This window comes from Canis aureus, chromosome 7 (assembly GCF_053574225.1).
Source record: "Canis aureus isolate CA01 chromosome 7, VMU_Caureus_v.1.0, whole genome shotgun sequence".
Classification (NCBI taxonomy): Eukaryota; Metazoa; Chordata; class Mammalia; order Carnivora; family Canidae; genus Canis; species Canis aureus.
In genome coordinates this window covers 61,933,257-61,957,766 of record NC_135617.1, presented here as the reverse complement: position 1 = coordinate 61,957,766, position 24,510 = coordinate 61,933,257, and the positions used below count along the sequence as shown (strand labels likewise).

Below are 24,510 nucleotides of genomic sequence, written 5' to 3'. Positions count from 1 at the left end.
GGTCTCCAGGATCATGCCCTGGGCCAAAGGCAGGCGCCAAACCGCTGCGCCACCCAGGGATCCCAAATTTATTTATTTATGATAGTCACACAGAGAGAGAGAGAGAGAGAGGCAGAGACATAGGCAGAGGGAGAAGCAGGCTCCATGCACCGGAAGCCCGACGTGGGATTCGATCCCGGGTCTCCAGGATCGCACCCTGGGCCAAAGGCAGGCGCTAAACCGCTGCGCCACCCAGGGATCCCCCAGGAGGGTTTTTGACAGCAATTCTCAAACTTATTAAGAATCACTAGGAAGAGGGTGCGCCTGGGTGGCTCAGTGGTTGAGTGTCTGCCTTCGGATTGAGTCGTGATCTTGGGGTCCTGGGATCGAGTCCCACATCGGGCTCCCCACGGGGGGCTTGCTTCTCCCTCTGCCTATGTCTCTGCCTCTGAGTGTCTCTCATGAATAAATAAATAAAATCTTTAAAAAAAAAAAAAAAAAAGAATCACCAGGAAGTTTATTAACGAGGCAGGCTCTGGGTCTCCCAACCAGAGATTCTGATTCAGGAGGTCTGGAGGGAGACGCCGGTAATGTATCTATTATTTTTTGACATACTCCACAGGCGATGTTGATATATTTGACACACTGGGCCCTATGATGAGAAGAATTGGTGTAGGGTAGAGGGCCAGAGGCTCTGGTGGGAAGTGAGGAAGTGGTGAACATAAAAACCTGAATACTCCTGCCCAACAAAAAAACAAAAGCCCCAATCCCATTCCCCAGCCCCCACCTTGAGAACTGATGACACAGCATATGGATCAATGTAAACTGAGGCAGTGGGCAATGATGGGTGTTCACAGGCCCTGAAAATGTCAGAGAGGACCAGACCATGAGAATGCTCATGGTACTGAGATCCATCCCTTCTAGAGCAACCAGAAAAGACTCAGAGTGAGGAGGAAATAAGCCAGGAACATGTCTGAGAATTTTTTGTTGTGAGGCTTGAGTAAATTAAAGTTTCTGTGCCTCCATTTCCTCACCTGTAAAATGGGGCTCACGATGGTCCTTCCTAGGTAACATTAAAAGAACACTATATGTAAAGAGTTTAGAGCAGTACCTGGTACTGCTCTGGTACATAATAAGCACTAGGTTAATGAAAGTTGTCACTGTTAGCACAAAGAAGGGCCCCAATTGGCAGAGAGGAGTGGAGAGGGCCAGAAGAAAGCCTTGCATCTAGGAGAATGCAAGCATCCTCTTGAGGATGATTAGTGTGGTTTGAACAGAGGGGTCATGGATAAGGATATGCAGGATTAGATTGGAAAGATGAGGCAGGGGTGTTGAATTATGGCCCCCAACATGATATGTTGAAGTTCTAACTCCTAGTATCTCAGAATGTTACCTTATTTGGAAATAGATTGTTGCAGATCTAATTAACATGAAGTCCTATGTGAGTAGGATAGGTCCTTAACCCAATATGACTGGTGTCTTTATAAGAAAAGACACAGAAGAAAATGGACACTTAAAGATAGAGGCAGATCAGAGTGACAGAGCTAAAAGTCAAGGAACACCTTGGGATACCGGAAGATAAAAGAAATAGGAAGGATCCTCTTCTAAAGACTTTGGAGGGACACAGTCTGCTGACACCTTCATTTTGGACTTCTGGTCTCCAGAACTGTGAAAGAGTACATTCCTGTTGTTTTAAGTCACTCAGTCTGTGGTCCTTTGTTATGGCTGCCCTAGGAAATGAATATTGGGGGTGTTTGCATTCCATGTGACAAGCAGCATGGAGCCACACTGTGGCATCTTCAACAGGGAAATTAGTCTTGATGAATAAACCAAAGAAACTTGGACTCATCAAAACCTGCTCCCAGTCTTGGCTCATTTTTTTTTAAAGCCTTTGCTTAAAAGTCCTTTGCCCAAGCGTCAAAAATGTTGGATGTCATGAAAAGACAAAGAAAAATTAAGGAGCCATTTTAGGCTAAAGGAAACCTACAGAGACATGATAACTGAATATAACCCATGATCTGGATCTTTGTTTTTTTTGTTTGTTTGTTTTTGTTTTGTTTTGTTTGGGCTATAAAGCATATACCATTAGGACAACTGCGATGTAAGAATGAGGTCTATAGATCCAAGCATCGTGTCAATGTTAATTTCCTGGGTTTTATCAATCTATTGGGGTTATGGAAGAGAAGACCTTATTTTAGGAGACATACCAAACTATTTAGAAGTGAAGGGATATAATGTCTGTAACATATTCAAATAATGTATATATATATGAATGTACATATATATGAATGATAGATTGATAAAGCAAATGTGATGAAATGTTAACATTGGGAAATCCGGGTGAAGACTATATGAGGATTTTTGCACAATTCTTGCAACTTTTCTCTATCTGAAATTGTCAAAAGGTGAAAGGAAAGAAGTCTGTCGACTAACCCCCTGAAGTCTCTAGAGTCTAAATCTGGACACTGAGCAAATGTGATCAGAGAAAGACTTCTGAGAACTTCTGATTTCTACATGTTGGGATTCTACTTATGCCTTTGGTGGTTATGGGCTATTAAAATGTGGTTAATTAATGTGGAATTCTCTACAATACAAGTTATTTGCAAAAATTACCTGGGACTGGAAGGAGCCATACATATGAAATCCGGCTTCTATCAGATTCATTATATCCTCATTAATATCCTGAGACAGGTGAATGCAGGCTCTTTTTAAACACATTTGGAAATAGAAATCTTATCCCCTCTCACAGCCCATTCCATTACTGGTCAGTTTTGACCATTAGACAATTTCTCAACCTACTGAGCTGGAACCTCCCTTCCTGACACAGGATAATATACAAGTTCCGGTGTGTCACTGTCCTTCAAGAATGTAAATGTAATATTCCAGGTCCAGCCTGACAAACAGAAGGCAGAGAGTGCTTGCTGGGTATTCTGTTCACATAGCGTCAAATGGAATTAGGCTTTTTCAAGACTGAATTACACAGTTGACTCATAATTAACTTAGACTCAACTCCAACCACAGTTTTCTCTTGTGAACCACGGTTAACAGCTATTGGTTATCACCACCCAACATCACATTATGTATCTGAGTGTGCTCAGGGTCAGGCTCTACCTCTAAATGTAAATTTCATAAAGGCAGGGACTTCGTCTTGTTCTGACTCCCCAGCACCTACAAGTCCAGGCCCATTGTAGACATTCATTTTTTTTTAAGATTATTAATTTTAGAGGGGGAGAGTCCTAAGCAGATTCCACACTGAGTGCAGAGCCTGACAGGGGGCTTGATCTCACAACCCTAAGATCATGACTCAAGCCCAGCTGCCTACCACCCCACTCTGATCATAGGCATTCAATAAATATATGCTGAATAGGGATGCCTGGGTAGCTCAGTTGGTTAAGCATCTGCCTTCGGCTTGTATCACGATCCTAGAGTCCAGGATCAAGCCCCATGTTGGCTCCCTGCTCAGTGGGGAGTCTGCTTCTCCCCCTCCCTCTGCCCCTCCCTGCTTGTGTTCTCTCTCTCTCTCAAATGAATAAATAAAATCTTTAAAAAAAATATATATATATATGGTGAGTAAATGAATTCAGCATATCTATAAAATACAAACCATATATCATTTATCTTGTACTTGTATAATATTTTTTTAAAGATTTTATTTATTTATTCACGAGAGACACAGAGAGGGAGAGGCAGAGACACAGGCAGAGGGAGAAGCAGGCTCCATGCAGGGAGCTCGATGTGGGACTCAATCCCGGGACTCCAGGATCACGCCCCAGGGCCAAAGGCAGGCGCCAAACCGCTGAGCCACCCAGGGATCCCTCATTTGTATTTTCTCCTTCATATTTTCCAAAGTTTCTACAATAAGCAAGTATTTCTTGTATAGGAAGAAGAATTCCAATATATGAATATTTATTGTCCTTGCTGTTATACTACTATCTGGACTACATACATCCTCATCAAGGCAGTGAGAACACAGATGACACCTTCCTAAAATTGACCTTGTCCTCAGAAAGTTTCCATTCTAGGAGTACCCAGGTGGCTCAGCTGGTTAGGCATTTGCATCAGCTTGGGTTGTGATCTCGAGGTTCTGGGACTGAGCCCAGCATCCCTGCATCAGGCTCCACACTCAGCAGGGAGTCTGCTTCTCCCTCTGCCCCTCCCCCTACTTGTGCGCACATTTTCAAATAAAAAAGAGAAAATCTTTTTTTTTTAAGAGAAAATCTTAAAAACAAAAGTTTCCACTCTAGTTAATATCAATAACAAATACATACACACATTCACTTTAATCCTAAAACAACTCTGTGAGGAAATCACCATGATCACCTTTATATTATAGATGAAGAAACAGGCTCAAGGAGGTAAAACTACCTTGTTCAAGGTCACTTATCTGAGCCAGGTCACAGATCTGAGCCTGGATTTTAATGCAGGCACTACCAGAATGGACACTCTCAATCACTCCACCATGCTCTAGAAACTCAAACTAGCAGCTTCCCAGGGATGATGACACAGAATGAGTAGGGGTGAGGGCTATGATGAGAAAGATGCCTGATACACAGTACTTCATTCCATTCTCGAAACTACACTGGGAAAGACATGTTCTTTTTTTTTTTTTTTTTTTTTAAGATTTTTATTTATTCATGAGAGAGAGAGAGAAGCAGAGACATGGGAAGAGGGAGAAGCAGGCTCCATGCAGGGAGCCTGATGTGGGACTGGATCCCGGGACACCAGGATCATGCCCTGGGGCGAAGGCAGGTGCTAAACCGCTGAGCCACCCAGGGATCCCCATGTTCTTTTCATCTCCCTGCTATAAATGAGGAAAGTGAGACTCAGACAGGTGCTTGGACCTCTGCTGTGATGCTTTAGGCTTACTAAACCCTTTGCCCTCCAGTTTTTTCTGCTACAACCATGGTGATAATAATAGTTGTTACCTCATTGACTGTTGGAAAGTGAGAAAACAATAGATTCAAATAGAACAACAGATTCAAAACTCTTATCATCGTGCCTAGCATACATTAAATGCTTAGAAAATATTAGTTACTGCTAGTATGATTCTTTTTTTTAAAGATTTTCTCCATTTATTTATTCATAGGAGACAGAGAGAGAGGCAGAGACATAGGCAGAGGGAGAAGTAGGCTCTCTGGAGGGAGCTGGATGTGGGACTGGGACTCCAGGACCCAGGGATCACGCCCTGAGCCAAAAGCAGATGCTCAGCCACTGAGCCACCCAGGCATCTCTAGTATGATTTTTGATTCCAGAGTTCACACTCTTTCAACTGCAAAAGGCTGACCTGCTAAGTGAACAAAGGAGACAGATTAATTCTAAGTGATGCCATCAGGACATTTTTGATGAATGAATGGACTCACAGGGGAGGTGCCATCCGAAGGAGCCTTTCACTAGGTGGAGGGGGGTGGGGGCATGCCTTGAAGCACAAAAGGGCCCGTCTGGGCTCTCTCCTGCTCTGCGGCCTGCTCCTCTCCAGCAGCTCTAGGCCTCCGGCCTCCGTTCCCCACCAAGGCCTTCCGGTTCTCCCGCCCCCTCTGCCCTGGGTGCCTTGTCTCAGCTGTTTCCTTAATCAGGGCCCCACAGCTCCGTAGCAGGGGGTGGGAGCCCCTGCCCCTGGGATGGCCCCTGATAAACAGCTGGAGCCCTAGATCGCTGAATGTGTCATCTCCAAAGGAAAAGCAGAAACAAACCACCAGAGCCAGGGCTGGGTTGGGGTGGGGGTGGGGGGCAGTGTTGGTAAGTCCCATTGCACCAGGGGCCCCTCCATTCTGTCCCAGCCTCTACATTTGGGGGCTCCTGCTCCTTCTTCAAGATTCGAGGTAACAGTGTCTTCTCCCCACAAAGCCTTCCTTGACTGAGCCCTTGCCCCCCTACCCCCTTGCAAGCTTCCATTGCATGCAGCACAGCATCCACCCCTGCTGTTTATTACATTAAGTGGAAACTGCCAGCCTTTGGGGGCTCAACCAGCCTGGGAGTTCTAGAAGGAAAGCATTTTGTCTCATGGGCATAGCCCATGGCTTAGGAAACACTGTGAAAATCCTGCCAACAATTAAGTAAAATACAGGAGAATGATTACGCAGGCATTGAAAAAGAAATGTATTGACAGAAAAGTCTTTTTGGTAAAATGTTATGTAGGTAGAAGTGAAAGCCGAGGGATTTTTTAATTTTTAAAAAATAATAGGGGATCCCTGGGTGGCTCAGTGGTTTAGCGCCTGCCTTCGGCCCAGGGTGTGATCCTGGAGTCCTGAGATCAAGTCCCACATCGGGCTCCCAGCATGGAACCTGCTTCTCCCTCTGCCTGTGTCTCTGCCTCTGTGTGTGTGTCTCTCTCTCATGAATAAATCAATAAAATCTTTAAAAAAATTTTTTTTAAATAATAGTTACCATTTTATATTTTAGCTGTAAGATGTTCATTTGAGGGGCAAGTTTCAAAGTTTCATTTGACTTTAGAGATCTAAGGATAATGCATTTTTCCTTTAGTTTTATATCTGCAAAGCAAAACAAAAAAGGTATCTCTCACTACTTTTAAAAACATTTTAACTGGAGGGGTACCTGGGTGGCTCATTTGGTTAGGTGTCTGACTTCAGCTCAGGCCATGATCTTGGAATCCTGGGATGGAGCCCACCTGGGGCTTCACAGTTAGCAAGGAGTCTGTTTTTCCTCTGCCTCCCCCACCCCATTTGTGCGCGCTCTCTCTCTTTCTCAAAGAAATAAAATCTTAAAAAACATATTTTAACTAAGGCACCTAGGTGGCTCAGCAGTTGAGTGTTTGCCTTTGGCTCAGGTCGCGATCAAGTCCTACATCGGGCTCCCGCAGGGAGTCTGTTTCTCCCTCTGCCTGTGTCTCTGCCTTTCTCTCTGTGTCTCTCATGAATAAATAAATAAAATCTTAAATAAAATAAAATGTACAGTCCAGATTTTCAGGCAAAGGACTCCAGATTTCTAGGTAGTTGTTAAACTACAGTATAACTTGGATTATGTGTTACTGGTATAAATTTGTTTTGTAGAATGTCAGATATTTAAGTATATTTACATAGTATAAAAAAATGTTATGTAAAAAAAAGAGAAATGCAACACTGGGCATGCAAAATGGCCCTAATTTTGTAAAAATAAAAATGATTACACATAAACAACATTCTATGGCCTGGTTTTAAAAGAATACACCTATGAGTGTGCATGCACAGAAAAAATTATTTCAGGACACACACCATCTCCTAACACTGGTTTTCCATTTAAAAATTTAGAGAGTGGGGTGGAATTTGCACCTTTACTTCTTCTTCTTCCTGTCTATAATGTGTTTTTAAAATAAATGTAAGAATTAAATATAAAAGTTACCTATTTAATGAGCTGTTTACATAACTGCATGACAATTATGGGAAGGAAACACACAGAACGTAAAAACCAGCTGTCTTCGAGCAGCAAGAACTAGAAACAATTTTTCTAACTTTTCCAGTTTTCTCTATTGTCCAACTTTCCTATATTGAGCAAGTATTCATTTTAACATTGTTTCAAAACTTTAATTAATTAATTGATTTATTCATTCATTCATTTATTAAGACCCTGTCCACAGATGTGGATGGATCAAGCCTCTATCCACAGTGCCCTCTCCAGATCTGGATGCCTGAGCGGTGGTGGGAGACTGGAGCAAAAATTACTGGCTCTGGTCAAGAGGATCGTGGCTTCTGGCCACACGCTGACCTCTGCCTTCCTCTGCCCCCAACTACACCCATTTACCTCCAAAGACTGCCCAGCTCTCCCGGAATCCTCCCCTCACCTCCAGCCTTCCTGACTGGCCCTTGCTTCAGAATGCCCACAGCATAGTGTCTGTATTCCAAGACTTCATACTTGCAGTCTTCTATCCTGTTTCCCCCACTCATTTGTTGGACTCGCATTTATGGAGAGAGTATCAGCAGTGACAGGCACTGCTGGAGAACAAGCATGGGAGCCCAAAGGTGTCCGGCAGAGAACGGTCATCCTTCATACAGGCTGAGTGGAAGAGGGTGGAAGAAGGCGACAAAAAAGCAGAGCTTGGGGATCCCTGGGTGGCGCAGCGGTTTGGCGCCTGCCTTTGGCCCAGGGCGCGATCCTGGAGCCCCAGGATCGAATCCCACGTCGGGCTCCCGGTGCATGGAGCCTGCTTCTCCCTCTGCCTGTGTCTCTGCCTCTCTCTCTCTCTCTCTCTGTGACTATCATAAATAAATAAAAATTTATAAAAAAAAAAAAAAAAAAAAGAAGCAGAGCTTGTCCTCTAGAAAGGACTAGAAGCTGCACACACATATAACATCCACTAGGACAAGCTACCCAGGAGGTGGGCTTTGTGGGCAGGAGCGGCCAAGTGGATTTTTTTAAAGATTTTATGGATTTTTTCATGAGAGACACAGAGAGAGAGAGAAAGGCAGAGACATAGGCAGAGGAAGAAGCAGGCTTCCTGTAGGGAGGCCGATTTGGGACTTGATCTCAGGACCCTGGGATCATGCCCTGAGCCAAAGGCAGATGCTCAACCACACTGAGCCACCCAGCGGTCCCAGGCAAGTGGATTTAAACTGAGCCTTGAAGAATGGCTACATTTGGACAGACAGGGTGGACAGGAGGAGGCTAAGGGGTATTTCAGGAAGGAAGGGCAGCAAGAGCAAAGTGATAAAAGCAGGAGCACCACAGGAAGGGTCAGGTACTCTTAGTGGCAGGAATTGGGTTATAAAGGTTGATCGTGGGTCAAGGGGCTAGAAAGGTGGATTGAGCCCAGATGCTAAGAGAACTAGAGCACCATGATAGGTTGAACCTGATTTCACAGACCCTGGGAAGCCTCTTCTGGTCTTTTTTTAAAAAGTTTATTTATTTATTTGAAAGAGAGAGCGCATAAGTGGGGGGGTGGGGGGTGGGGGGCGCAGAGGGAGAAGGAAAAGCAGACACCCTGCTGAGCAGGGAGCCAGACTCAGGGCTCCATCCCAGGACCCCGAGATCATGACCTGAGCCAAAGGCACACTGAGCCACCAAGGTGCCCCTCTCTGCTGCTGGTCTTTGAGCAATGGTGCTGTGGAAATGCACAGTGATCCAGGTGGGGGCTCCTGAAGGTCTAGCACAGGCAGGCGGCCACAGGATTAGGGAAGCGGCCCAGGGAGGAAACAGCAAACCTTGTTCCCAGGTGTGCAGTGCATCCTTAAAGGAAGAAACTCACTTGCACTGAGCGTTGACCATGAGCATGTCATTATTCTACCAACTTCAATCCTCCAAACAGTCCTGTGAGATGAGATCATGTGATCCCAGTTTAACGTGCCCGTGGTCACCTTGCTCATAAGCAGCCCGAGCCATTGGAATACCTAAGCCAAAGCACCCTTTCTCCATCTCATTTTCTTTTATAGGTATCTTTTATAGTCACCAGCAACTAGCACTGTATGGTTCAGTACACACTAGAATGAGTGGGTGAAGAAATGAAGGAACAAATGATCGGATCCCAGGGTGGCAAAGAAAGCTTCTGGGCACATATAAAAAGGGTGGAGGTGGGGAAGAGTAAATGGAAAATAAAACAATCGTTTTGTTACCACTTCCTCTGGGGCTGGGTCTCGGTTTTTAACAGCGTGCAGCAGGCACATACAGTCTGGCACACGCGCACACACACAGACACACAAAGAGCTATTTATTTACTTCCTTTGTGAGGGGTAAATAAAGATCAGGTCAAAACAGGCCCCCCCAAACTGCCAGGGGGTCTTCCCCAGGTGTTGATGCAGCACTTGGCTGAGAAAAGTCACAGGTGGCCGCCTGTACGCATGTGTGGGCCTCACTCACCAGTGAGGCCTCACGTGCAGTGGGGAAGTAGGAGAGGGGGTGGGGGAAGAAGTGCTTTCTCTCTCCTCCTCCAGTGCAGGCCAGGGCAGCCAAAGGCACCCACCTGCCCAAAAGAGTCAACGATGGTACAGCATGGATGCTGGCCGAGAGCTGGTGCAGGGTGTGGGCACAGGCGATGGATCCTCAAGGGGCTGAACATTGCAGAGAGTGGCTGACTGCTGGGCAGCGGGTACACACCCACTCATGTGGAGGTACAGTCGATCCTCATTATTCATGAATTTTGCGTTCGCGTATTTGCCTACTCACTAAAATGTATTTGTAGCTCCCAAATCGATACTCATGTCGCTTTTACGGCCATTTGCAGATATGCACAGAGCCATGAAAAATTTGGGTCACCTGACACTCATGCTCTTAGCTGAGGTCACACAAAGCACCCTCTGCCTTCTTGTTTCAGCTCCCATGCTGTAAAAAGGTATTCTTCACAGTCTATTGAGGCTACCTTGTCTACATTTTTTTGCCCTCTTGTTGGTTTTACTGTTGAAAATGGCTCCCCAGGCTTCAAGCTGATGTATGATCTAAAGATTCTTAGCACAAGAAGGCTGTGATGTGTCACAGAAAACACGTGTGTTGGATCAACTTTGTTCAGACATGCGTTATAGTACCACTGGCCAGGAGTTCAATGTTAATGAATCAGCAATATATTTTAAGTAAGTTGTCTTTAAACAGAAACACACATAAAACAAGGTATTATATCAACCGGTTGATGAAAACATTGTGATCAGAGGCTCAAAGGAACCTAACCCTGTATTCTCCTAGGAGCGATGGCTCAGTATTCACTAAATCAGTGTTCACAGCAACTTTATAGAACTTGAATAATGAGAATCACCGTGAGTAATGAGAATCGACATTTCAATACTATAATAATTGGGCACCCTTATTTTTGGGTTCCTGTAGGTGCCAGTTGATATCTTCTCTATCTACCACCTACCATCTACGAACACCTGTTAAGTACAAAATCCTACACTAAAAGCCAAAAATATGGAATGTGGACAGGGCCACTGCCCTCTCAGTGACCACAGAGATAAGGGCCTATGACTCAGAGGGTTTTATTTAATTGGCCTAGGTCCCTGGGTTTATTTGTTTTTAAAAATATTTTATTTATTTATTTGAGAGAGAGAGTGCACTTGCACATGCACACAAGTTGGAGGAAGGGCGGAGGGATAGGGAGAGAGAGAATCTTAGGTAGACTCTGTGTTGGGTGTGGAGCCCATTGCAGGACTCGATCCAGCGACCCTCAGATCATTACCTGAGCCAAAATCAAGAGTTGGATGTTTAACTGACTAAGCCACCCAGGCACCCTGCAGATCCCTGGGTTTATATACCAGTGGGACCTGGAACCTGAAATTTCTGTCAATGTTTTCATCGTAATGACAAACACCTGGATCATAATAATAGCTGAACACTTGCTATGTGTTGGGCACTGTTCTACCGACTGAGACAGCCGGTGCCCCATCAGGCGCTGTTCTAAGTACTATGTGTACAGCAAGCCTCCTAAGGACTCTGTGAGGAAGGTACTAGTGTTATCCTCATCTCACAGACAGAGACACTGAGGCACAGTAGAGAGTTAAAAACTCATCCGGGCTACACAGTTGCTGGGTGGTAGAGACAGAGTGGTTTACACCACTGCCAGTGACAAGAAAAGCAAGACGATAGACTGCGTCCTGTGAGGATCTCAGCCCTCCCCCGATGAAGGGGACTCTGATGGGTCCGTCTCCTCTGCCATGCCACTGGCATTGTTCAGTAGCAAGAGAGTAAGCAGTGACCCTGGGAGGCCACTCAGTTTCCAGACAGGAGCAAGCAGGGCCTGAACTAGGCCAGGACTCGGGGAACAAAAGGTTGGAGGAGGGGACCAGAGAAGAGATCTCCCTGAGGCTCAGATGAGAAGTCACAAAGCTCACCATCTGAGAAAACGCAGATTCCACACCGGTATGTGAGAGAGAAGTGAAACCGCAACTCCAATGCTGCTCACCCCCTCCCCACCGGCACTCCACCCCCTGCCCCAGTCCACAGCGCGCCCTGCTGCCCCAAGATGGCAGGCATCTGCTCCAAGGCCAAGGCCTGCCCCATGCTTCCATGGGCTCCCATTGGACCTTCTGAGCTCTGAGCCACAAAGATGGCTCTCTTAGAGCTGTGATAGCCTAGTCTGTCCTCAGTGGGGGCCAGGGAAAATTGAGGGCTTAAAAGCTCCATAAGGTAAGGAACTGTGTTTGCCTTGTTCTTTTCTCTCTTGCCCACACTGAGTACAGTGCCTGGTGCATCCATGGTAGGTGCTCAATAAACAGACACTGAATGGGTGGGTGGGTGGATGAACGAGTACCGGACCCAGGAGACTGCCTGCTGGCATCAAGCCACCAGGAGATTCATATGATTTTTGACAAAGCTTGACCTCCTGTTCCAACTTTGCTCACTTTCCATCTGTCGCTGAGACTGAGGCTGGCCCTGAGCGTGCTGGAACTGTGTGTGTCTCTTACCCTCTCAATGTCTCCACTTCCTGATGCTCGAGATAATTATTACCTCACTGAGGTATGAGGATATGACCCTCCTCTACCCCTTCTGAGAACAGAAGGGCCCCCCATAGGGAGGAATATGGTGCTCTTCACCCTGACCCTACAGTGCTAATGGGACAAGGGCTCCGTAATGACTTCCAAGGGGCTTTTGGTCAGGTCGACAGAGACTCGAATCCTCTACCTTTGAGCAGAGATGAGATGGTCCAGGACACAGCACAGTAGCCAAGAAGGTGCCAGCCCCTCTGCCTTACGCCTCACCCAGAAAGAAGTCCATCTGCAAACATTTCTCTTAGAGGTTCCCCACAGAAAGCCATCCTCACCATGTGACGTCAGCTCTCTTGATCCCTGCCCTTCTCAATCTACTGACAAACGTTGTTAATTGCCACACTCCTTCCCAGAATCCAGTTCCCATCCTGTACATTTCACACTAGAATCCCTGGTATATATGATTCCCAAACTCTCTTGCAGCTCAGTGTGGTGGGTGACCAACTTTTGGCTACAAGGATAGGTGACCTGTCAGTTTTAGGTCATGTCCTGAAAAGGACAGCAGTACCTCTCCTTTGCCCTCTCTCCCCACCAGCAAGGTCTTAGATCCTGGCCCCAGGAGATACGGTGGTGATCTGTCTTCAACATCCCGGGGTCTGGAGAAGCAACATCATGGAAAGAGCTTGGATCCTCAACACTGACAAGAGTCCAGATCACCCACCCAGACTTGCATGTGAGAAATTTCCATTTTATTTAAGCTCCCGATTTTAGGGAGGAGGAAATCTGTTACAGCACTCTAGTGCCTACCTCCTTGCCAATGCCTATCCCAGTCCATTCCTCGGTGCCAGGATTCAGATGGGTACAAGGTGTGCGACGGGCCTTCCTCCTCATGCATTCAGCCCCAATCACCTAACTCCATGAGGTCTGCTTTCCCAAGTGCCAGAGAGGGCCTTCCAGGTAGATGAGACACCCCAGACCCTGACTCAGTTAATATAAAATGGAGGCAGCAGGTGAATGTCTCCCTCCCTCAGAATATACAATGTCTTCTTCCCTCAAACTGACCACTTCTCAAACTATTTATTGACTTTGCTAGAAAAGGCTCTTCCACACTCAGGGAACCGCCATACCTGGTCAGACCAATCCCGTCCTACGACGAAGATGGTGAGGAAGAGCTGGAAATTGCTGGGGCTTTGGATCTGAGCCCAAGTGTCCTCTTTCCCACTTATCAGCCCTGTAACCCTAGACAATCTCTCAGCCTCTCTAGGCCTTGGTGGGAGAATAATCACTGTTTACAGGTTTGTGGAGGGAATTCAAGGTCATATACCTCTCAAGTCCCTGGTGGCACACCTGGCACATCGTAGGTGCTCACTAAGCTGTCGCTGTTATCATGGAAGTGAGCATGGGTATATTGAGGACAGAGGCGGAGGAGAGCCCTGACCCACCTCCCCCGTGAAGGGTGGCAGGGAAAAGGAAGGGGGAGAAAGCAGGGCTGAGCAGGGAGACAGCGGAGGGCACAGCTGTGCTGTCTACCAGCTGCCTCCAGCCTACACAATCCCTGTGCCCATCTCACCCGTCCCCACCCACACTTCTGCCTGGGTTGGCCACCCTCACCGCCGCTACCATTGTCCCCACACTGTCAGCTGCTGTTTCTTGCCTCATTTTCCTTCCTGCCCCTGATAGGGCAAAAAAGGGGATGGGAAGCAGCTGCCTTGCCCAGCAACCTCCCTACCCTATAGGCTGGGACGGCCGGCGGCGGGTGGTTCAGAGCCCAGGCTTTACTGACAGACAGGCTGGGTTCCTTCCCCCGCTCTGGTCCTTAAGAGCTGGTGACCTCAGCAAGTTATGAGGCTTGTCTAATCCCTCAATTTCCTTGTCTGCACAATAGGGATAATCCGGCTGCTGAGAGGAAGGCATGAGACCACGCATGGTGAGCACTTGGCAACATGCCTGGCAGGCAGCAAGTGGCTGATATGTCAGCTCCGATCGGGGCTGGCTTCGTGGGCATGTGGCCTATGCAGTCACACGGAGCCCCATGCTCGGAAGGGCCCCCGCTTGGTTCAATGCTCTATGTCACCATCCTCAAAGTCTAAATACTTTTTTTTTTTAAAGATTTTATTTATTTATTCATGAGAGACACACACACACACACACACACAGAGGCAGAGACACAGGTAGAGGGAGAAGCAGGCTCCACGCAGGGAGCCCAATGCAGGACTCGATCCCAGTACCCTGGGATTGAGCTCTGAGCTGAAGGCAGATGCTCAACTGCTGAGTCACCCAGGTGCCCCTAAATACTTTTTTTAAAGTAAGCTCTATGCTCTATGTGGGGCTCAAACTCACGGCCCCAAGATCAAGTCGCATGCTCTACCAACTGAGCCAGTCAGTCGCTCCAAAACTCTTAAGAATTTTTGAACAAGGGGCTCTGCTAATTATGTAGTCAGTTCTGGCTATTACAGCATGTACTTAGAGTCTGCTGGCTGTGAAAGCGGGGAGGGGCTCAGCAGTCTGCAGGAGATGTGGGGGCACTGGAGGGCCCTGGGGACCCAGGAGAGACATTGAAGCACAGTGATGAACAACCCTGCCAGGTCGCCAGCAGTTAGTGTGAGGGGTAGTGAGGCTCCCGTACACTCTCGCTGGGTGCTGGGGCAGATGAGAGTGCCCTCTCCTCAGACAGCCAGGCCAACAGGCGGCCTCTGGAGCCCACCATTACCTTCCTCTTGCCACCATCCCCCCACCAAGGGTGAAGATGCCCAACATACCTCAGTGCCAACACCCGCCCATGTCCCTGGCTTTGATACGCTATATGCCCAGGTCATGATCAAACTCAGGAGCACGGGAGTTATGTCCAGAATCTCTACATGTGTGGGCTGTAAAAGTCCTATGTGATGGGAACCAGTGCTGCCCTGAAGCCCCTCAGTGTCTGGGTCCGGCTGAGTCCTGCTGTTCAGGCAGGGACTGGTACGGGAGTGACATAAAGGAATGTGTTAATTACTACTCTAGGTGGCCCAGCCCCAGGAAATAGAAAATATCTGCTCCTTCTATCTTCTTGATTTAAAATCCCAGGCTGGCATGTTTGGAAAGTAGTCTGGGGTGTCTGAGGCAGGGACTTGCAACTCTCAAGAGACATGGGGGCTCCTGAGAGCTGGGGGCTCCCCTAACATGATGCTAAGAAATGACCTCCTGGAGCTGCCATAACCCACGTAAGGGAGGCACATCTTATACCTGCTGACCATCTCCCCTTCTGGATCTGAGACCCCAGAGGGCGGGACCCAGCACAGTGAGGGCTGACCAGATGTTTGCAGACCTGGCCATTAGGACCACTGCACACCCTCCTCCCCATCCACCCCACATGGCCCCAGATCCTGCCTCAGCTTCCCCAGGCTCACCACCACAGCCCAGCTCTCTTCTGTTCCTGGGCCCACGTGTGAGTCTGAGGGTGGCCGAGTCTGGCAGGTGGGGCTGGGCCCTGGATGAGGCCCCTCTGCATCCGCCTCCGGCCACCTGTCCTGAATACTCACTCCCTTCCAGACAGCTGGAGAACAGCTTCTGGTAGGGGGGTGCGGGTGTGGGAAGGTTCTAAGGGAGCTAAGCCAAGGCTGAGGGGAGGCCCTTCTAGCTGATGGGGATGCTGAGTGTGCACTCATGGGGGTGGGGTGGGGGAAGGCACTTGGGAGAAGTGGGAATTGGGGGTGGGATCAGAGAATGGAATGTGGAGTTCATTCTCCTGGGGGCACAGCTGTTGCATATTCCTTATCTTAGGGCTCAATCCAGACTCCACCTCCTTCGCTGTTGCTGAGCTGGGGAAGGCAGATCTTGTGGGATACAGTCCTGCTCCCTGTGCTCACTACCTTAGGTTCCCACTGCTCCAAGCTGCTCAGATGGACAAGGAAAAATCAGGCCCCCCCAAGGAAATGCCAGCCCCACACTTCACTCTGTGCCCATCCACGGGTAACTGGAGCTTGAAAATGTGTCATCTAACGTTAAGATCCTCCCACAACTGCCATGACGACTTGAGTTAGCCACCCCAGAGTTGCCTCGGTATTTCAGTATTACTGGTGCCACAGGACTCAAAGGGTCAGCAGATAAGGCTGCTTTAGTCAGAACATGAGGCAGCGGTCATTCCCCAGGCCTCACCAGGATCTCCCCTGGGTTGTCACACCATATTCCTCATGCCAACTCTATACTTGGCATCTACTGGCTCCAAGGAGATACTACAAGAATAAGACTGATTTTTTAAAAGGGATTTTATTTATTAATTTGAGAGAGAGAGAGAGAGAACGTGCAGAAGCAGGGGGAAGAGGGAGAAACAGGCTCTTCACAGAGCCTGATTCGGGGCTTGATCCCAGGCCCCAGGGGTCATGACCTGAGCCAAAGGCAGACGCTTAACCAACTGAGCCACCCAAGAGCCCAATAAGACTGATTTTCTATATACTTATGGAAATACGACTCATGACCATAACATTGTTCATGTTATTACAGAACCAGAACATTTGGAAAAAAGGGGGAAAGTAGGGGGAAAAAAAACACACACAGTTCTACTGCCCCTAAAAACTACCAGTGCTAACACTTTAGTATATTTTCTTCCAGTCTCTTCTGTGTGTGTGTGTAAAATATATAGTTGCGATATATCATATGTAGAATTTTACATCCTGTTATCCTCCACATTACTGTATAAGTTTTCGTGGTATTACATATTTTTGCAATTGACTTTTTTAAAAAAAGATTTATTTATTTTAGAGAGAGAGAGTATGTGCGTGCACACATGGAGAGAAGCAGAGGGAGAATGAGAGAAAAACTTAAGCAGATTCCATGCTGAGCACAGAGCACAACATGGGGCTGGATCTCACAACCCTGAAATCATGACCTGAGCAAAAATCAAGAATCAGGTGCTTAATTGACTGAGCTACCCAGGCACCCTTGTGATTGAGTGTGCACGCTATTTTTAATGGCTATCTAATATTCTCTTTAATAGATACACCAGACTTTGCTTAATCGTGCTCTATTGTGAGGCAAACTGCTTTCTGAAGGGAGAGTTTACCATGTGACAAGGCCACCAGCAGGGTAAGAAGATGCCCATTTAGGTCCACTATTGTGCAAGGACATACTCACTGTTAGACATTTTTTTTTTAAGATTTTATTTATTTGAGAGAGCGAGAGAGAGAGAGCACACGCACATGAGTGGCAGGGAAGAGCAGAGGGAGAAGGAGAAGGAGACTCCCAGCTGAGCAAGGGGCCTGATGCAGGACTTGATCCCAGGACTCGGGAATCATGACCTGAGCCAAAGGCACACCCTTAACGGACTGAGCCACGTAGGTGCCCCACAGACATCTTTTTTGTGAACAAGCCATGACACCTTTTGTAGACTCCTGTGGCTGTCAAGTATCCAGTCTTCTTTCCTACAGCACTACCGCTTCCTTTTGGGGGCATTTCCTCTTCCCTAGTACAAATCCAGGAGCCAGCCTGCCTACCTGCACCAGACACCAGAGGGGCTGGCCCATCCATTCCCACCCTGCCTGGCCAGGCATTGGTGACCGCTCAGTTGCTGGCATCTTCCTGCAGGGCCCTCTGCCCAGCCCTCAGGCACTTTATCAGTTTCTGTCCATTCCCAAACCTAGTCTTCCAGCTTGTTTGGCAAGTCTGAGTTCCCAGCCTTCTTCTAATAAATTCCTTTTGCCTCATACTGGACAATCTATTTCTGTTGCTTACAGAACTGTGAGAATACTAAGGGATACCTCGCCCACTTCATGTTTTTCCAATTGCAAGTCAGGACGCTTTACTGGATCATGAAGTCTTGAAGCTAATCACGACCAGCATTAAAAAAAAAAAAAAAATTAAACAACAGAATAAAATCTTGAAAGTACATATCTGGAGTAGGGTAAGTACTGCTTAATGGAACTTGTTTTATATACATATCCATGTGTGCTTGTATGTGTGGATATAAAATGGGTTAAAATGAAAACATTTCTAGGTTTGAAAAACATTGCCCTTATTGAACTTGGGTTACTTGAGAACAAAGAATGGAGCAATCTCTCCTAGATGTTTTTATATTTCTCCCCACATCTTTAGAACTCAGGAAAGCATACTCCCTTGCCAACAGCGTGGTATATTTCAAGGGTCCACCCACTATTTTCTCTCTCTTCATAGCTTGGTGTCTCCTCTTACCCTTTACTTAGTGATGCTTAACAGTAATGGATGTCTTTCCCTCTTGGTCTTTAAATTTCTCTTTAAGGGCACCACTATGCTACTAGCCACACAGGCTGAAACATTCTGGGGTGGCCCCGACTACTCTCATACATTCACTTACCGTGGGCACCCACTGTAGCCTAGTCGGAGAGAAGGAGGCACGTAAGCAGCAAACTATAACATACCTCATCTTAGAAGTATGCCAGGTGCCTGGCGGGGGAAGGGCAGAGCAATTTCACAGGGCAGATGATTATTCATACCTTCCTACCAAATAATTACTAAGTTCTGCTGCTTTTACCTTCAAAATATTTTGCCAAATCACCCCCCTTGTTTCCATTTCCATTGGCCTCACCCTAGTTTCAATCCTTGTTAGATTTTGTGTAGACTTTCTCTTGCCAGCTCTGTTCTACTGCTGCCCTAGAAGTTATCTTGAAACAATCTGATCATGGCACTTCCATGCTCAAAAGCTTTCAGTGGCCCCCTATTACCTACCAAAAGAGTCCAAATTCCCCAACCCAACGCTGTTGATTTGGCTTCTTCACTATTGCTCTATGTTCTACTAGGGCCACAGGTTTTGTTTTGTTTTAAAGACTTTATTTTTTCATGAGAGACACAGAGAGAGAGGCAGAGACACAGGCAGAGGGAGAAGCAGGCTCCCTGCAGGAGCCAGACACGGGATTCAATCCCAGGACATCGGGATCATGGCCTGAGCCAAAGGCAATCACTGAGCCACCTAGGTGTCCCAAGGCCGCAGGTTTTAAACCAGTCCACAAGTTCTTCCTTTCCAACTACGTATCTGTCTGAGGCCAGATTTTCTTCATGTACATCAACCCAAACAACACCCTGCAATAGATTAAAGCAGAAACAGACATGATAATCTGGCTGTCTTCTACTAAGCCAGGCATTAAAGAGATTTGTAAAAAATGTAAAACAAAGCCACAGTGCTCACTACTTTTTGATCATTTTTTTAATCATTTAATAATAGTTATTATTTTATAAAAAATACGATGCTATGTTAACACACAATACTTTTTTACAGTTCCTCTAAAGAGATTCATATTCTTTAAATTTTGCATTTAAAATTAAAAGTTAGGGGATCCCTGGGTGGCGCAGCGGTTTGGCGCCTGCCTTTGGCCCAGGGCATGATCCTGGAGACCCGGGATCGAATCCCACGTCAGGCTCCCGGTGCGTGGAGCCTGCTTCTCCCTCTGCCTGTGTCTCTGCCTCTCTCTCTCTGTGACTATCATAAATAAAAATTTAAAAAAAAATTAGAAGTTAGGGCAGCCCAGGTGGCTCAGTGGTTTAGTGCCGCCTTCAGCCCAGGGTGTGGTCCTGGAGACCTGGGATCGAGTCCTGCGTCAGGCTCCCTGCAGGGAGCCTGCTTCTCCCTCCGCCTGTGTCTCTGCCTCTCTCTCTGCATGTATCTCGTGAACAAATAAATCAAAAATCTTTAAAAAAAAATTAAAGTTAGATGGGGCGCCTAGGTGTCTCAGTGGTTGAGCATCTGCCTTTGGCTCCCTGAAAGGAGCCTGCTTCTCCCTCTGCCTGCGTCTCTGCCCCTCTCTCTGTGTCTCTCATGAATAAATAAAGACATGAATTCATGTCTCTCATGAATAAATAAATCTCTAAAAAAATGAGAATAAAATAAATTAAAAGTTAAATGTCAATAGTCACAACCTTCAAAGACAAAAACTCGTTGGGATCCACAATAATTTTTTTTAAAGATTTTATTTATTTATTCACGATAGACATAGAGAGGCAGAGACACAGGCAGAGGGAGAAGCAGGTTCCATGCAGGGAGCCTGACATGGGACTCGATCCCGGGCCTTCAGGATCGCGCCCTGGGCCAAAGGCAGGCGCGCTAAACCGCTGAGCCACCCAGGGATCCCTGATCCACAGTTATTTTTTAAGGGTGGAATACCCTAGCCCTTTTCCTTCACTCATGTCTTAACCTCTCTGCTAGAGGTGTGTCTGTGTATGCTTTTGTGTGTGTGTGTGTTTTAAGATTTTATTTATTTATTTATTTAGAGAGAAAGAGAAGGTGGGGCAGCGGTGGAAGAGGCAGAAGGAGATAGAAAATCCCAAGCAGACTCCCCACTGAGCACAGAGCTGGATTCAGGGCTTGATCCCATAACCCTGAGATCATGACCTGAGCTGAAACTAAGGGTCAGATACTCAGCTGACTGAGCCACCCAGGCACCCTTGGAGTTTTTAAGCCATTAAAAAAACATGAAGTGGTATATTAAAAATAATTATTGTTATAAAAATAATAATTATAGAAATAGTCATTAATTATTTTAGAAAGAAGCAATAATGATATAAAGAGTAAGCCTAATGTCATAGAAATAGGAATCGAAAACCGATTTCTACAGTGCAGTTTTCAGTAAAAACAAAAAATGAAAACTCAGGTGTTTAGAAAAGTAAAAAAATATATATAAAAGCTATCACCATTTAAAATTGCTCAGGAAAAAAAAATTTGCTCAGGGGATCCCTGAGTGGCTCAGTGGTTTAGTGCCTGCCTTCAGCCCAGGGCGTGATCCTGGAGTCCCAGGATCGACTCCCACATCAGGCTTCCTGCATGGAGCCTGCTTCTCCCTCTGCCCCCCACCCCCCGCCCCATGAATAAATAAATTAAAATTTTTAAAAAGATGTTAAAAAATAATAAAATAAAATAAAATAAAATTGCTCCTGGGGCGCCTGGCTGGCTCAGCAACTCTTAAACTTGGGGTCATGGGTTCAAGTCCAATGTTAGGTGTAGATATTACTAAAAAATTCTTGAAAATAAAATAAAATTGCTCCTAAATAATTTCTCCTTAAGTCCACTTCTCTTTTCTCAAATGGCATCTTTGATAAGAAATTCCTGGTTAATCCACCCAAAAGCAAGTGCACCTTCCCCCAGATTCCCCCAGCCCTACCACTTAAACCCTTCCTCTGGCCCAGGGAGCCCACGAGAGCCCATGAGAGAATGCATATTGAATTCCTAAATGTGCCCATTTAACTATCACAAACTCAATTATATTCACTGGAGGAGACACTAATCAACCACAGAAACTTAGATATTATTTATACAGTGTGGTCCTTTAACTCTAGCACAAACATCATGTTTAACCAAGGACTTGGCCATCTGTTCCGATGACAACGGGCCATCTTGGAGATTCTCTGAAATGGGGGAGAAAGCTCAAACTATGCATCTTATGTTCTATGAGCAATTTAATAAGTAAACTTAGAGTGATTCTGAGACGGATTTTGTTTCTCCACTGATCTTGAACCCAGCACCGCAGAAAATGTGACTCTGCTGTAAATGAGCAATGGACAAGACCTCTGTGCCTTACAGATGTTGTTGGAGGAATACACCAGGTGAGTGAGCCCAGGATCCAGACCTATGCAGCCCTGTCCTCTGGACAAGGTATGTGGCATGCTTCCTGGGCCAGGGCTGCTCCTTCTTTCTGGGTAGGGTATCTTGGGTGAAGTGTGCAGGTCCAGTGTTAGGACTCTGCTTAATGCCAACTCCAGAGATGCACCCTCAGCCACTGCAACCCTACTAAAGCCTGAGTCTGGGGGAGAGAAAGGAAAAGAAAAGGACTTGAAGGGCTGGAGGAAAAACTTGTGTGCACCATCACCGCAAATGGGGCGGCTGTGGTCTGGCTGATTCATCCAGGGCTCCCGAGATAGGTCAGGGCCCCAGCCCCACCTAGCAGAGCTCATATCACCACCTCCCACTCCTGCTTCCTGGGTCTTGCATGACACCTGACCTGCCTGCTGGGGCAGGGCTGGGCCATCCTGGCTGCCTCCCTTCCTTGCTTGGCATAGGAGACAACCCTGAAGCTCCCACTAGGAGTGTGGAGGGATGGAGGCGGCTCTGGGCTTTCCTGGGGCAGTTGTACCCACACCATCATCACTCCTCACAGACGTGCACACACACAGATTCACCATCACACACAGAGGCAGTTTGGGGATCTACCAGCCTGCTCTATGTGTCTCAATGCTGTATTTAGGACAGTGCATCAACAGAACCTGGGGGCATCTCACACTCCCCCTGGTGGGTGGGCACACACACGCACAAGCATACGCAACGTGCAGGAAAAGTCTGACTCAGGTCAGAGCTCTTTCAGCCCCCAGGCTCTCAGGACTGACTAGCAATATGACCTTGGGCAAGTTACTTAATCTCTGTGCCTCAGTTTCTTCACCAGTAAAATAAAGGAACCTTGTAGGATTCTTGGGAAGAACAGAGGAGAAATGAGTTAAAAACATGTATATTTATTATAAACTTATCTGCAAATGGTGCATACTGTACAGAGGCGCTCACAACAGGGCCTGGCTATGGAACTATTGTGCAAAAGATATGCTATCACAATCTCCAACATGTTTACTGCCATGTGCCTGGGAAGAAATGAGGGTTCAGAGAAATCCACACAAGATTCCCAAAAGGAATGCCAAAAATGACTCCCAGAAGCTGTGTCAGAGGAAAGGCAGGGAAGAAGCAGGACTTTCTGAGGATGACCCAGGAGGCCTTAAGCTCACATCCAGGGGTAGTAAAGAGAGGGGTTTTTTGAGTTAGAACCCAAGAGGCTGGTCCTAAGCCAAAAAAGACTATTTCTTTGGAGACACAGAGATCCGAGAGAAAAATTCAGCCTGGTCCTAGAGGTGGATTCAAGTAAATTCCAAGAGAAGACAGAGGCTGCCTCCAGAACCAGCAGGTACCAGATGACTGGAGGGAAAAAGGGAGAGGGCTTGGGAAAAACTAGAATGTTCCACACCCTGGCCTATGCTCAGCTCCCCAGTCCATCTGAGAGTCTATAACCCCAAGATCCTCTCTCACTGTGATGAAAATAGATTGCACATGTGAACAGCCTCCAAGTCTGTGGTTCTGCAATAGATACTGTTTAAAGAAAAGGGAATGGAGCTGGAAGGAAGGGGAAACACAGACTTGACTCTCGGGGGCCTGGTGTTGGGAGGAAGCAAGCCTCCCTCCCCTTCATAATCCCAAACCAGCCTGCGACAGCCACTTGCTAGAGAGGAATAAACTCTCCCCTGGGTCTTATCCAGACTGGATTCCTCAGCCCCCAGGAGTAAGCTTAGGAAAGAGTGTTGGAAGGATAGATGCCTTCCTGGGGACAGGCAGCCCAGGGCCCTCTGTGCCCCCATCCTCCCCGCCCCGACCGGCCCCCCCTTCCAGAGCCTCCAACACTTCCAGCTGGAGCCTAAGCTGGAGGCCGAGGTCTGCATGTGAGGCCCTGCTCCTGCTTCCTTTCCCAGAACTCAGGGCCCCCAGGGGAAGGGCAGGAGGAGCAGCCTGGAGGGAAGAGAACAGAGGACAGGAGGGAGGGCGAGTTGGAGCACTCGAAGCTGGGGCCCGAACTGGGAGTTTCTGGGACAGTCCCAATTTCAAGTATTTTGTCCAACTGTCTGACCACAGGCCAGAACTCATGGGCTGGTATTTATTTTAGACAAAAGGACGAAACGGAGTCATAGGTAGGATGGTAAGGAAAGAAACCAGGGTTGCCTCTTGGTTCGGGGAAGGCCCCCGTGCCCACTCCAAGCAGCTCTGGCTGGAAGACGGTTAGGACCATGACAGGACAGTGGAGGCATTGCTTCTAAGGACTCATGACCCGTTTGGCACTTGGCAGGGCTTTGTGTGCATGAATCTCATGCACCTCGTACAGAGGGTGGACTCTGAAGCCTCAGCCCCTTCCTCTGTGTAACCACATTGTGCCTTGGTGTCCTTGTCTGTGAAGACATAACAACAGTGCCTCCCTTGCGAGAATGCTGTGAGGACAGAAAAGATAACACTTGTTTTACAGTAAGCATTCAAGGAAGATCGGCCCTGACTAATCTCCACAATGACCCGGTGAGGTAGGGACTACTTACACCCACTTGACAGGTGAGGAAACTCAGTTTCACACAAGCAGGAAGGAACCAAGCTAGGACTCAAACCAGAGTGGTTTGTCTACTGGGCATCGGCTCTCTTGACCACTCCATGAGAGAAAGCATGAATTAGTGGTTTTATGTGCAG

The 24,510-nt window shown here is 47.1% G+C and overlaps 1 protein-coding gene and 1 long non-coding RNA gene across 3 annotated transcripts in view; one reads left to right on the top strand and one right to left on the bottom strand.

Annotated features, from left to right (window-relative positions):
* CCND3 (cyclin D3) overlaps positions 1 to 24,510 on the bottom strand; it is a 94,421-nt gene that overhangs the window by 64,447 nt on the left and 5,464 nt on the right. The window lies entirely within an intron of this gene.
* LOC144317534 (uncharacterized) lies at positions 11,279 to 23,430 on the top strand. The gene is made up of 8 exons (XR_013383539.1): positions 11,279 to 11,748; positions 12,910 to 13,047; positions 14,200 to 14,241; positions 17,052 to 17,200; positions 17,287 to 17,375; positions 18,023 to 18,189; positions 21,771 to 21,854; positions 23,108 to 23,430. It is a non-coding gene; the product is annotated as an uncharacterized LOC144317534 (long non-coding RNA).